The 13,686-nt window shown below is 45.8% G+C and overlaps 1 protein-coding gene across 4 annotated transcripts in view; it reads right to left on the bottom strand.

Moving 5' to 3' along the window:
* LOC126539861 (aromatic-L-amino-acid decarboxylase-like) overlaps window positions 1-13,686 on the bottom strand; it is a 153,363-nt gene that overhangs the window by 84,059 nt on the left and 55,618 nt on the right. The gene's annotated exons all lie outside the window — the stretch shown is intronic.

The raw sequence follows: 13,686 nt of genomic DNA, 5'->3' as shown, positions 1-13,686 counted from the left end.
GCATATGTCTTTTGCGCTTCGGTAAGCGACCGCGAAGTGTAGGTAATTGGGTGTCCGTTTTGCAAAAGAACTGCCCCCATCGCTTTCTGGCTTGCATTTACTGACAACGTCAGCGGTATTCCTTTCTCAAAATAGGCAAGAATAGGTGCCTTTGTTAAACAGGCGCGAATGCCCTGGAAGCTTCCTTCAGCCTCTTCTGTACAGAGCCATGCCGTGTTCTTCAATTGTTCCCGGAGGGGCGCGGACAGTGAAGACATGTTGGAGATGAAGCGCGCCACGAAGTTAATCATGCCAAGAAATACTTGCAGTTCCTAACAGTTTTTCGGTGGCGGCACTTGCAAAATGTCTCCCACTCTACCGGGATCCAGGCAAAGTCCTTGTATGAGGATATGTCCCATGTAGCCAACTTGCGGCTGCACAAAATGGCACTTCTTTTTATTGAGCTTTAGACTGTGCTCCCTGCAGCGTGCAAGTAAAGCTGCTAGGCTATTGTCATGCTCTTCGAGACTTTCTCCAGACTAGAATCTCATCCATTACAACGGCGACGCCAATCAAGCCTTCTACTACTTCTTGCATTGCCGGTTGAAAACCGTCCGCGGCAGAGGCAATCCCAAAGGGCATGCGCAGAAATTTGTAGCTGCCGCCGTAGGGAGTGTTCATAGTGTATATTAATAAACTTCCTTAGCCTAGCCTAATTTTCCAAAACCCTGACGATGCATCTAAAGTTGAAAAGTACTTTGCCCCATGCAGGCGCGGAACAACATCATCTGATGTTGGCATACGGTAGTGCTCTCTCAGAAAGGCCTTGTTCAAATCCGAGGGATCTAAACAAATGCGTACTTTGTCGTTTCTAACCACTACGACCATGTGACTTGACCAGACAGTAGGTTCAGTTACCTTGGCAATGACGAGGTCGTGCTACATTTTATCGAGTTCCTGTTTCACGCGTTCTTGAAGAGCAACCGCCACCCTTCGGGCTGGCTTGACGCTGCCTCATGCTCCTGGCTTGAGCTCAATGTGGTACAAAACACCCTTCAGTTCTCCGAGGCCTTGGAATACATCTCCAAAACCGGCGCTTGGGTCCTAGCTTGGAAGCGCGTCGACTGAGCGTACGCGCGATATCAGTCCAAACTGCAATATTTTCACTGATTATTACTGGCATGGTCTGGGGTACGATAAAAAATTCCGCTAGGCAACTCTGAGCCTTGTAAGATGTAGGAAAGGTGATTTTCTGCATACCAGTTTGCTTGTGGCCGAAGAAGGCTCGCAAAGTGGTCGAGCACAGCTGTGCCGACTGTGTAGTTAGTTTTCGGAGCACCGTCTCGGGCATGATGTAGCAGTTGCCTCCCGTGTCGATTTTGCAATCAACCGCTGCTCCTGCGATAATAATTGCCGCCGACCAGCGGTCCTCACTGGCGACAGCATATGCATCTAGCGTGCGCAGAAAGTATTCTTCTTCAGTTCCTAAAACAACCTGCTTGACTTGGCGTGCCATCGACCTTGATCTTTGTTGTGTGCGACGGCACATTCGAGCGAAGTGATTGCTTCTACCACAGTTGTTGCAGCGTTTGCCCTGAGCCGCATATTTCCCATTTGTGTGCATCTCAACACCGCAGTTGGAGCAAGGCGTTGCACTCGCTGTGATTGCGGTGACTGTCGCGTGGGCCGTTCTGGCTCGCATTTGTCGAAGTTGTGCTTGTTCTCATGCGCAGCACATTTCTACTGCTATTGAAAACGAGGGGTTTTCCGGGAGAAGCTTCTACTGGAAGTCTTTATCTCTGATGCCGAGAATTATTCTGCTTCGTATCAACCGTTCCTCGAGCTCACCTAATTCGCATCCGCTCGCGAGAATTCGCAGTTTCGTGAGCCACTCATTAAAGGACTCTCCCTCTTGTTGTTCCCTGGAGCCAAATCGGGATTCGTTAAAGGGGCCCTGGACCACCCCTCGGGCTTGGTGAAATAACATAGTCCCCGGGTAGCATACGCTGTTGTGAACATCTCAGCCAAGTTGTCCTACGCGGTCCGTGGAGCTCGCAAGCGAAGCGCGAAGTCACCTTTTTCTCAAACGCTCTCGTTTCAAAAACCCCATGATCCTCGCTCTTTTTTGTGTGCTTTATTTCGTCATAAAGAACACTCCAATACGCGGCTAAACCGCGCCGCCGCGAGGTGCCGCCTCGAGTCCAGTGGCTAAGCGCACTGCGGCTCTCTGAGGACAGCCGCGTTTTTCTTACGTTTAGCGCAGCATAGGCACCAAATCGGAAATTTGAACTGCGCACCACTGTGACGTCTCCACCGTAGCCTTCGCAGTGCAAGGCATTGGAGGAGGAAGGGGAGCACAGCTGAGGCCGTGTTTGATTGCGATAACTCCGCTTCTGCTGAACGCATTGAAGCACTTTTTGCGGCAAAGTGATTCTGAAATAGCTTATCTTCACTTCAAATGTCTTTCTACACTTCGATAAAAAGTGTTTTTTTTATTTTATTTATTTATTTATAGAATAGTGCGGACTCATGGTCCAAGCAGGGTGGTCGATACAGATACAAGGAATACAAAAGAAACAGCAACACAAAAAGCAACAATAACACAGGCTCAGAAAGTTATTTCACAGTTTGACTACTTGTTTTGATAAGGCAGTTCCATTCACTAATGGTTCTCGGGAAATAAGAAAACAAATATGTCTGTGCGAGAAAAATATGGGGTTAGGGCGTTTTCATTGTGGTGTCGGGTGGGCCTGCTAGTTAAGGGTGACAAATATGTTGATGCATCTATCGCTAGTTTGTTTTCCAAAAGTTGGGAAAGAAATTCTAATCTAAATTTTCGCATTCGTGCGTGTAATACTGGAATGCCATTTACTTGTATTAAATCAGAAGGTGAATATAACGCTGAAAATTTGTTAAAAATAAGCCTTACGGCCTTTCTCTGAATAAGTTCAAGACAATCAATGTTGCCCTTAGTATGAGGATCCCATGTAATGCACGCATATTCCAGTCTTGGCCGTACAAGAGCAGTATAGCAGAGCAGCTTAACATTAGTGGGAGCAGTTTTAAGTTTATGTTTAAGAACACAAAGCTTGCGGAAGGCGGATGAACAAATATTATCAATATGAAGATTCCAAGAAAAGTTTGAAGTGAGTGTTACACCGAGATATTTATAGAAATTTACGTTTTGTAATTGTGGAGAACCTAATATGCAGGTATATGACAGCGGATTTTTCTGGCGAGTTGCAGGAAGGGAGATACATTTGCTCGTGTTAAGGGTCATTCCCCATTTTATACACAACTCATGTATATTGTCCAGACTAGTTTTGAGATCATTGTAATCGTTAGTGGAACTAATTTCTTTAAACAAAACACAATCATCAGCAAACAATCTTATTTCTACACCAGGGCGAACATCAACAATATCATTAATATACAGTATAAAGACAAAGAGCAAAGGGCCTAACACGTATTGTTCGCGATTACTCAAATAGGCTGAAATCCATTCAACAGGTATTTGTGGAATGCCTATTGCTTCAAGTTTGAAAATGAGTTTACTATGGGGAACTTCATCGAAGGCTTTGCAAAAATCTAAGAAAAGCATGTCTATCCTACCGTGTTTATCGAGGGCCAATGCCAGAGAATGAAATAGTGTGACGAGTTGAGTTACGGTTGATAGCCCTTTCCGAAATCCGTGCTGATATTTGGTCAATATGCAGCGTTCCTCGAGGAAGTTTGTTATACTAGTAGCTATTATATGTTCAATAATTTTACAGCATTGCGAAGTTAGTGAAATAAGACGGTAATTTTCTAGTGTCAGGTGGTCTCCCTTTTTAAAGACGGGTACAAATCGGGCTGTCCTCCAACCACTGGGTAGTGGTGAAGTCAGCAAAGAAGTGCGAAAAATAATAACCAAAAATTTAGCAAGAGGTAAAGCATATCGTCGGGCCCCTTTAAAGGTTAGGTTCTCAGATGGCTTGTAATGGGCCTCGAACTTTGCTAAAAGGATTTCGAGGTCTTTATTCTCACCTTCGCTATCGAACTTCGTACGTTCGTCTCGCGTCTTCGCCTATTGTCATCAGAAAAGTTGCGGCTTGATCTTCCTTAGGCTGCTGGGTCAGTCCCGTCGCCGTAGCAAAAAGGTGAAACTCACTTTTCCATACGGTCCAGTTATGAAACGTGTCTCCATTCTTATCGAGCGGTCTTGGTGGCTGTAGCAGAGTCGATGCCACTCTTGCAATGGCCGTTTGTGATCGGTCCATAGATTTATTCGTTGCCAACTGGCGGCGGTAACAAAACGAACCGCCATCCCCCCCGCTGCCACCATGTAAATTGCCGAGCAGCAGGAAATGAAGGAAAACTTCATTGCGAGAAGCAAGTGTATTTATACACAGGCAGACCAGGCTTGCGCATGCGTATCAACAATATTCTTGATGACCTTGCCACTGGTCACAGTTCTAGTTCACCAAGAAAATCTTCTTTCCTACTCGACGCTCGCTGTGGCTACTTAGTCAAGAAGTAAGTGCACTCGTTGAATATTCCATGGGGCTCAGTAAATGTCGCCAACCCTTTTACCTGCTGAATCTTAAAGCTGAGCGGTCGTGTCTTCCGGTTCATCTGTTTTCGGTCGATCGTCTGTAGCGCACTGTACAGTGCAATGTTATCTTGTTCATCCTTACTCAATATTGTTAAAATTTAACGCTCCAAACATTTCGCGTGGACAAAGAATTGCGAATGCTTACGAATAGACGTCCCATACGCGCACAAATCCTCATGGTTTAATGGGACACTTGGGTACTTTATCTCCGTGCCTGTCAACAGCCCAGTGGCCTGCTCGAGAGTGCACGTTGTCATAATAGACCATTTTACAGCGAAGCTGGTAAGGGCTAGTTCCCCCAGGATCATGTCCGTGTGTAGACACAAAACTATCATCATCAGGATTGGCTCCAGCGTCGTCGTCTCCTTCCACAGCTGGCTCGTTGGCGACCGTCGGCGCTACCGCGCGAACGCGCTCGAGCCACTGCTGCCCAGTTCGTCTCAGTCATTAATAAATAAATTAATTAATTAAGAAACACAAAGACGTAACCAATTTTACAGCAAATTACAGCGAAGCTGTTAAGGGCTAGTTTCCCCAGGATCGTGTCCGTGTGTAGACACAAAACTCCCCATACGTGGGCCGATCCCGAAGATACTGCAATGCCGGGCCCACCCGCGGCGCATACACAGCTTCATTGGTCATCCTTCTTCACAGAGTGGTTGGGCACTGAGCTTCTTCACACAATATGAAAGGTTACGTGGCTTGATGTCTTCATGTCCACGTTGCTAGTGTCCTCAATATGGGTCGAATGGCTTATTATTTTTAAGCACTCCTTTTAAGCAGTCACTAAACAGCATACAGAAAAGGAACTGGCATTTGTGTAAAGATATACAAAACAAAGAAATACATATTTATACAAGAACGTACATAAAATATACAAGAAAATACAGTAAAAAAATAACAGTGTTTTAACTGGCATAAAGTTCTCGAGAAGAAACATTTCGGAGTGTCTAATTGACACACACACAAAAAAAAATGCATCGAGAACTTCAAGATATCGCTTCGGGAAAACATCTTTCCAAGAACGAGCTATGATCGTTATGTGAAAGCGAGTTCTACAACGCGAATGGGTTTCTGCCAATGACAGAAGTACTGAACAAGCTCTTTAAACCGGCCCTACTGGCCGTGGTGGCTTAGCGGCTATGGTGTTGAGCTGTCGCGCGATCGAATCCCGATCGCGGTGGCCGCATTTCGATAGGGGCGAAATGTAAGAACGCCGTTGTCCCGTGCATTCGGGCATGTTAAAGAACCCCAGGTGGTTGACGTTTATCCCGAGCCCCCCACAACGGCGTGCTTCGTAATCATATCGGGATTTTGGCAGATGAAACCCAAGGATTTAAACCCGCCCTAAAATTTTTAAGACATTTCTCTGTTTACTGCGATTATTTAATTCACCTGAGTCTCGGCATTCAGGTGACGTGGATTTTTCCATTGTACGTTTTCCTGATCCATATTGCAACACAATTTCAGTGAACTATGCATCCGCTTGGCATCGCAACAAACGATTTGAATTACCTTAACAAGTTGTGTTGTCATAACAGCTTGACGACTTCAAAAATTTCAGGATTTACGAACATTAAACGAAAAATAATTCTGAGACCCTTATCTGCGAACGATTCTTCTTTAACTTTCACGGTTGTCACAGCTCGATGGTTTCGAGAATATCCGGATTCACGAACAACATATTAAGAAAAAAATACAAACGACGATACCCTTCTTTGTGGACGATGATTCTAATAACATTAAATGTTGCGTTACCAAACAGTTGCGTTACCAAAATACGGCGTCCGGAATTTTAGTATTTAAGAGGTACATTCCATGGAGAAAGCTCACAAGACCCTCGCCTGCCAACGGTGGTTGTAAGAACGCGATAAAAACGCTCGTGTATTTCGCACAGTCATGCGCGTTGAGGTTTTAATTAAAAGGAAACGATCTACGCCACAAGAATTGCGCAAAAAGCTGGTTTCATTTAACACTATCGCGTTTACTCTGTGGCGCTCAAAGTACAGTCAGCCGCAAAAGTTTACGGACCACAGGATCTCAGAAAACGCTCAATTTTTGAGCAGACTGTAACAGTAGTCAGTAAAAGCGAACATTACGATGTTGTTCACATATACCGGCAGAGGCTGCAAGCACGAATACCTAAGCTGCGTTGTGGTTGCTAGAGGCTAAGCTAAGAGGCTGTGCAGATATTCAGTTTTTTTCCCTCAAATTTCGTGTTCCGTAAAATTTTGTGGTCGAGTGTACCTCCTTGCTTTAGTTTCTCGTGCATCTTTGTTCTTTCATGCACTCTTCGAAGTGCGCGCCATTCACATTAATCTTTCCGCACGCAGGCCACGTGTGGCGCAATCAGTAATTTCACCACCATTCGCGCAGGTTTCTTTATTTGTTTTTTTTTTCTGCTTTGCGGTTCCCCACTTCCAACCACCTCGTATTACGTCCTTTGATCGGGAACACTTCTGATGCCGTGGCTGCCTTCGCGCGTCAGGTATTATAGCTTCGAACCCGATTGCTTCTTTCAGCTTTCTTCTTTCTTTTTTCTTTTTCTACGATCGCTTTCTTCCCTAACGCCCGCGGTGATGGCGGAGTTCTTTGGCTTCGGCTCCGTCTTCGACTTCTAGCAGTGGTCAAGCAAGTGGAGGACTCCTTCCAGCGGGTGCACCGGGCTCATTTGCAATTAAATGACGTACGAATTCTGGCCACGAAACCTGTGAGCCGAATTGCGGTGAGTCTAATTTCCTCTGTGCGGTTTCTGAAGGACTCCTTAATTTTTCTTTTCATTTTGTGCCTCGAGAAAAGCTATATCTTTCTTTCGTTGACTGTATATATTCTACAGGTCCAGGTAGCCTGCAGAAAAAATATATATGACAAAAGCTAGTAGAAATTGCATCGTTGCAGCGTGATTGGAAAACTATAACTAGTGGGAAGAAGCATATTTCTGTTATTTAAATGTCGTGGATCGAGTTTTTCGCGATCAACGAATCACAACTGACGCACCACAATATTTGCTTCGTAACTATAGCTTGAACTATAGCAATTCGGTAGCGTCGTCGTGTTTGAAGCACTCAAAAGAGCTCAAAGCTCTTGCCTTATTCTACACCTGATAAGTCGCTGTCTTAGTTCTTTTTTTAGCGTGCGTGCATGCTTGTGACGCTGTGACTATTTTTCTTGCTTCGCACCTTTTTTTGTGTGTGGATATTTCCGTTCCTCGATATGAACAACAACAATAAAATACACCGATTGATAGACAGCGCCGGGCGGTCATCTTGTCATTGTCCTGTTGTTTGCACTGTTCTTTTGTCTTGTTTTTTTTTTTCGATGTGTCGGTTTTCAGTCAATTAGTGCGAACTTTCATTCTTGTTAAAAAATTAAATTATGGGGTTTTACGTGCCAAAACCACTTCCTGATTATGAGGCACTCCGTAGTGGAGGACTCCGGAAATTTCGACCACCTGTGCTTCCTTAACGTGCAGCTAAATCTAAGTACACGGGTGTTTTCGCATTTCGACCCCGTCGAAATGCGGCCGCCGTGGCCGGGATTTAATCCCGCGACCTCGTGCTCAGCAGCCCTGAGATTAGCCACTAAGCAACTACGACGGGTTTACATTTTTGCTCAGAATACAGAAAATGTTTTTCTTGGATCAGCGCGTCATCGATAGACTTTCTCGCGGGCTGTTTGGCCACTCTTGATTGGGTCAGCGAGACTGGCTTATCTCCCGAAAGTACGTGAAGATAACAAATCATACCTGTACTATAGGAAGTTTACTGCTTTGTTTCCTTGGTGAGTTTGTGCAGTATGACGTGCGGTATACAAAAGAGGCCTACCCATTTTGTTTAGCTTACATACGTTTTTGGAAGCATCGCGTTTTTCTCTGTGACGGAAGAGATGCTCTTTTTTTTTGTTTCACCTTTTCTCTTATATTGTGTCGCTGACTACGCATATTATTTGTACCGCCACTGCTTACCACTGAAATAATCAAAAGCAATCGAGAGCTAAGCGACTTCAAACCGTTCCTCTAAATGCGACAGTATTTTTTTAGCCAACCCTAACACCACACCCATCTTTCTACGATCAGCCTCGATTCGATGACCGCATAAAAAGAATGAAGAAAATCTAGCCCCAACTAGGAATCGAACGCGGGCCATAAGCATGGTACGCGACTACACACCCCCGGCTCCGTGTCAACAGTTGAAAAGTGGCGCGATATACGTACGCCGGTAGAGGGAAGCAACACTGCCACCATCATGGTATCCCTACATCGACGCACGCGGGGTTCGAGATGAGCAGTGCGTCTGGCTTCAAAAGAGACGAAGCCAGACGGCGCGCCATCACCCTCCGTTCAGTCGAGTGTAATGCAAGTCGAAAGAAGCACGTGCGCCTCGCGAATGCTACTCGCAGAACTTAGAGGCAACCATCGTAGAACGGTTCTACCGCAAATATTGTTGTTTATATCATTAGCACAGATGAACTAATGTGCCCTTCCATTTAATAGGTTATCTCTCTTTCTTTCTTTATCGTTTTACTATATGCTCTACCGATGTACGTTTTCACCACACGTCATTTGATCCGATTTTGCCGCCTGAACATTTCGATCCCAGAAACGACGCTCCTCTTCGCCAAAGGTGGCTTTGCTGCGAGCAGCCTAATCGAGCAGTAAAGCCAACGGCACGGGAGAAGAGCGTAGTTTGTCTCGATGCACGGGAAGAACAGGGCAGCCCGAAACCGTGAGGTGTAGCACGCCTTGTATTGTCACAAATGTCTCCAGTCGTGGGGACATTCCTGACGGGGGTGAACGTTAAATCACGGTGCCTTACTGCCACTCTACGGCCACTGCAATGCGCACGTAGAATTATTTTAACCGCAGTGCAGTTTCTTCAAAATTTACGCCATCTAACTCAGAAGCACAGAAGCTCTATCCCCTTGCTGCCGAAATTAAAATCCACAAAATGTCGTCCTTCGGTGGGAATTTACGAAAGTGACTCGCTCCTTTTTGCGCAACCTTCAGCGCCCAAATTTCTCTTTAAAGGCGTGTTCGACTGGTTTTCTGTATTCTATCTCTTCTTTTTTCCTTCATTTCTTTTCTTTTTGTCGTTTACATTTCTTTATTCCTTTCTTTTAGTCCCACTGCGTCTCCATGAACGCCTTCTATCGCCTTTTTTTCCATTGTCGTCTGCCTCGAAGTCTGCCTGCCGCTGACCCAAATGGCGTTCGAGGAAACGGGGCCTCGAAGAGGCGGCGGGGGTCAGAACAAGTTTTCATATTTCGTATATACCAAGTGCGCAAAGTACGTCAGCCCGGGCGACCCGAGGCAGTCCACACCGTCCCCACACCGCATTCCTGGGCACCCGGCGCCCTGGGGAAAGGGCGCGAGCAAGAGGGAAAGTAAGGAATAAGGACCAGCCACCATCGTCAGCCTGCTCGGGGAAAGGACAGAAAAGGAAGGGGGGAGGAGGGGTGAAGGGGGCAATGCCAATCCGATAACGCGCGGAACCCCTAGAGCCCGACCAAGCCACCCTTTGGCGTGTTGACGGGGGTTGCCCCTGGCAACGGCGTAGACATAATTAAAAACGCAGCGCTTTCAATTAAACTGCACGCCACCACCTCTATATATGATGGCTCATCTCTGACAACCGATGCACCCTTTCTTTTCTTTCCTGCTGCCCGACCCGACTTCCCGAGACTCCCGCACAGTTGTGCGAGACCTGCTGGGACGGGAGCGACAAAGGAATATATATATATATATATATATATATATATATATATATATATATATATATATATATATATATAACGGGCGCAAACATCGCACACGCCGCCACACTGCAGAATAACCGGGGTTAGCCGTGGGCGTGGAGCAAAAGTAAGTAAACAAAGTCCAATGAAACGCGTCGAAACCGAGGGCAAGGTCCATGTAAGGCAGAAAGGGCTAAGGACGCCAGCGTGCTCTACATTCCGGCAGCACCTTATAGCGTCCGAGACGCCTTCGAGTGTACCACTAGTCTTACTCTCGATGCCACTTTTCTTTCGTTCTTTTTCTCCTTTTCTGTGAGCGCCTCATTGTCGCCCTCGCCTGCGTGCTAAGTCAACCTTCCTGTCTGTCGTATTTGTATTACAGCCGCCTTCGCACATCGTTGCCCCTCTTTCTTCCACCCTCCCTCCCCCTCTCTCCTTTTCTTTTTCTTTCAGCGCTAAATTTGGTTGTCCGTTATAGCTCGCCGAAGTGAAATAAGGAAGTACCCGGGTCCCTACAGCACGTCGTCTGTCCCACTTCAGACGGTTGTCTGCTGTCCCGTTTTCCTCCCGTAGAAGTATGTATGAAGTATGAAGTATGTCGGCGGGGTGGCTGTCGTCTGCTGTCGCCGACTTGATTTGTCACGCGACGGCCACGAGTCATGAAGTCGAGCACTGTGCGCCTTCTGTAAAGTCCACGTTCTCTTTCTTTCTTTTCTTGCTTTCTTTTTTTTTGGGGGGGGGGGGGGGAGGGGAAGTAGAGATGCGGCGGCTTCAAGGCCGGATATGCGAATGGGGGAAGTGCGGTAAGACGATTCTTCATCACAGTCTGCCTTGCAAGCATCCTGCTGCCTTCCTTCCCATTTTCTTCCTTCATTCTTTTCCTTCTCATTTTATTCAAATCGAATTGTGCACTTCTCAATATCTTTTTCTTTTTGCTTGCGCCCCACATTTTTATGGCACTTTCCCTCCTACAGCCATCGCAGACCCGTTCGCCTGTCCAGTTTCCGATTCTCTAGATCCTACCTATACGCTTCCACACCGAATAGGCCATTATGGGAATCATTCGCACAGCATAGATCTCTTAGGTACAGAAGCAAATACAATTAACATTATTCATCGTGACAAGGTATGCGACAAATGTCGCCGCCATGATACAAAGGACAAGCATCCCAGGGACGTGGATCTTAAAACCAGTACTTAACTAACAATTGTAGTTAATAAATGAACGGACTGCGGTTTGTAATCACTGCAATTAAAGGACAAGTAGAGAAGAAAGCGCCCTTGTACTGTTTAACTCACTTCTTTCTAAATGTGTTATCATCATAAAAATCTGCCGGTACAATTTCCGACGTGCTACTGTGCGCAGGGACAAAGATGGTGGACAGAGAGGCACCATAGGAGAAAGAAGAGGGCGGAAAAAGGAAGAAAGTAAGGGTGAGAAATATGTTAAAAATATGTTACGACACCAGCGCTTTCAGGAGATGTAGGTGCACTACGTGTTCCTCTTCAAAAAAAAAAAAAAAAAGAAGTCTTGCTCATACGAGTGCTTCTTTTTTACTGTCATCGTGCTCGTTGTATGCTTAGTGGTAGTTTTTTTTTTATATATATCACTTGGTTATTACTAGCGCTGTATTTATGTTTTTGTTTTTTGTCATTGTTGTATTGAAAGTTTCTTGGTAAAATATTGCTGCATATATTGTTCTTTAGAAAGCAACAAAGATTAGTTGCTTTGCATTAGTGTTTGTGGCTTGTCATCTTTTTTTTTTCCTCTTCCATTCTTCCTATTTGCAACTTCTTTTTAGAGCACAGGTCTTAGACGCCCGAACTTGCGCTTAGCGTCGACGTGCCTCGACCTCCCTCGGCGTCCCTCGTAACCGAGCGAACGAGCGGTGGATGTCTGATTTTCCCTTTATTAGAGAGCTTTAGTTTAGGGGACGCAAGCGGCTTGCGTACGCAAGAACTAGGGGCCACGGTACTCCGCATGCGCAGAACCGTTTGCGCATGCGCAGTACCGTCGCCCCTAGCTCTTGCGTACGCAAGCCGCTTGCGTCCCCTAAACTAAACCTCTCTATGGAGCACAGCGAAGGGTGAAAGAGCGTACGCGGAGCGCAGCTGGTGATGATAGACACCGAAAGCGAAGAGAACGCAAGCAGGAATGCGGAGAAGGTGGGTGCAGCGTAACTATGAAGCGGAAACAAAAGGAGGAGCATATGGCGTGAGATTGAGAGGAAAAGTGTAATACCGCGCCAGACGGGCTCTGCGGCGACGATGGCTACGAGATGGCGCCAGAGTAGCCCGCGTCAGACATATGGAAACAAAGCGCTGCATGAGCAGAGATCCATCTGCGGCTGCTGCTGTGAATCGCGCCCACACGTCACCCACGCGTCAACCATGCGCTTCCTGTCACGATCTTTCGATTAGCGAGGCAGTCGCGCCACACTTCGGTCCGTTTGCAACGTGCCTCACGAGACAGATGTTCCGCTCCGGCCACGCTACTCCCAGCGTTCTCTTAATATAAACCATGTAACTATATAATCATAATACAAAATATTTGCACGCGAAATGAAAACAAGTATAGAGCACCGCTCAAGTTTCGCATTAGGGAGTATTGTAATAGTAGGTGAATTTTTATACACTTTTCCGGAAACAGTAGGCAGTCGCTGCGCCCCTCTCCGTGGCTGTTTCCAGGCTGCTCCCTCCTTATCTCCCTCTTTGTCCGCTGTATATCTGTGTTTTCGTATATAGTAGTAGTAGTAGTAGTAGTAATAATAATAATAATAATAATAATAATAATAATAATAATAATAATAATAATAAATCACACAATCGTATGTTATAGTGCCCAGAAACAGTTAAGGAGCCTTCGTACTGACTGCCCTTAAAAAGTAGTACACAAAGCACAATCTACTGAAAAGACAAATATGATAGAAAAAACAATGTGCGGTAGAGAAACAAATAGAAAAAATAAAACGAAGAGGCGGACGTAAACGGGAGTCCATCACACAACATGATTATCTGCACATGTACAGAACACAGAGAAGGAACTTTAAGATATGTCAACAAAGGCAAAGTACTCACCAAATATTTTTTGAAGTCGAGCCGTAGTACAGCGACCACTGCAACAAGGCCACGCAGAAAACGCGCAACACTTCCTCGCATGCTTTTGAAGCTTCGGGCAATGTATAGTGGCATGAACCATTATAGTCAAGTGTTCGACGAAAACTCGTCTGGCGAGGAAACATAATGGTGCCAAAAAACGTGCATTTCATTCTTGGCGAGTGCACGTTTTTTGGCACCGTGAACCATTATGTAAAGGAACCAAAGGACTAATACGCCTTAATTTTAGAGGTACAGGGAACCGATTGCTTAGCAGTACCGCG

This window comes from Dermacentor andersoni, chromosome 3 (genome assembly GCF_023375885.2).
Source record: "Dermacentor andersoni chromosome 3, qqDerAnde1_hic_scaffold, whole genome shotgun sequence".
Classification (NCBI taxonomy): Eukaryota; Metazoa; Arthropoda; class Arachnida; order Ixodida; family Ixodidae; genus Dermacentor; species Dermacentor andersoni.
The sequence above is the reverse complement of the archived record's forward strand: the minus strand, read 5'-3'. Positions and strand labels throughout refer to the sequence as shown.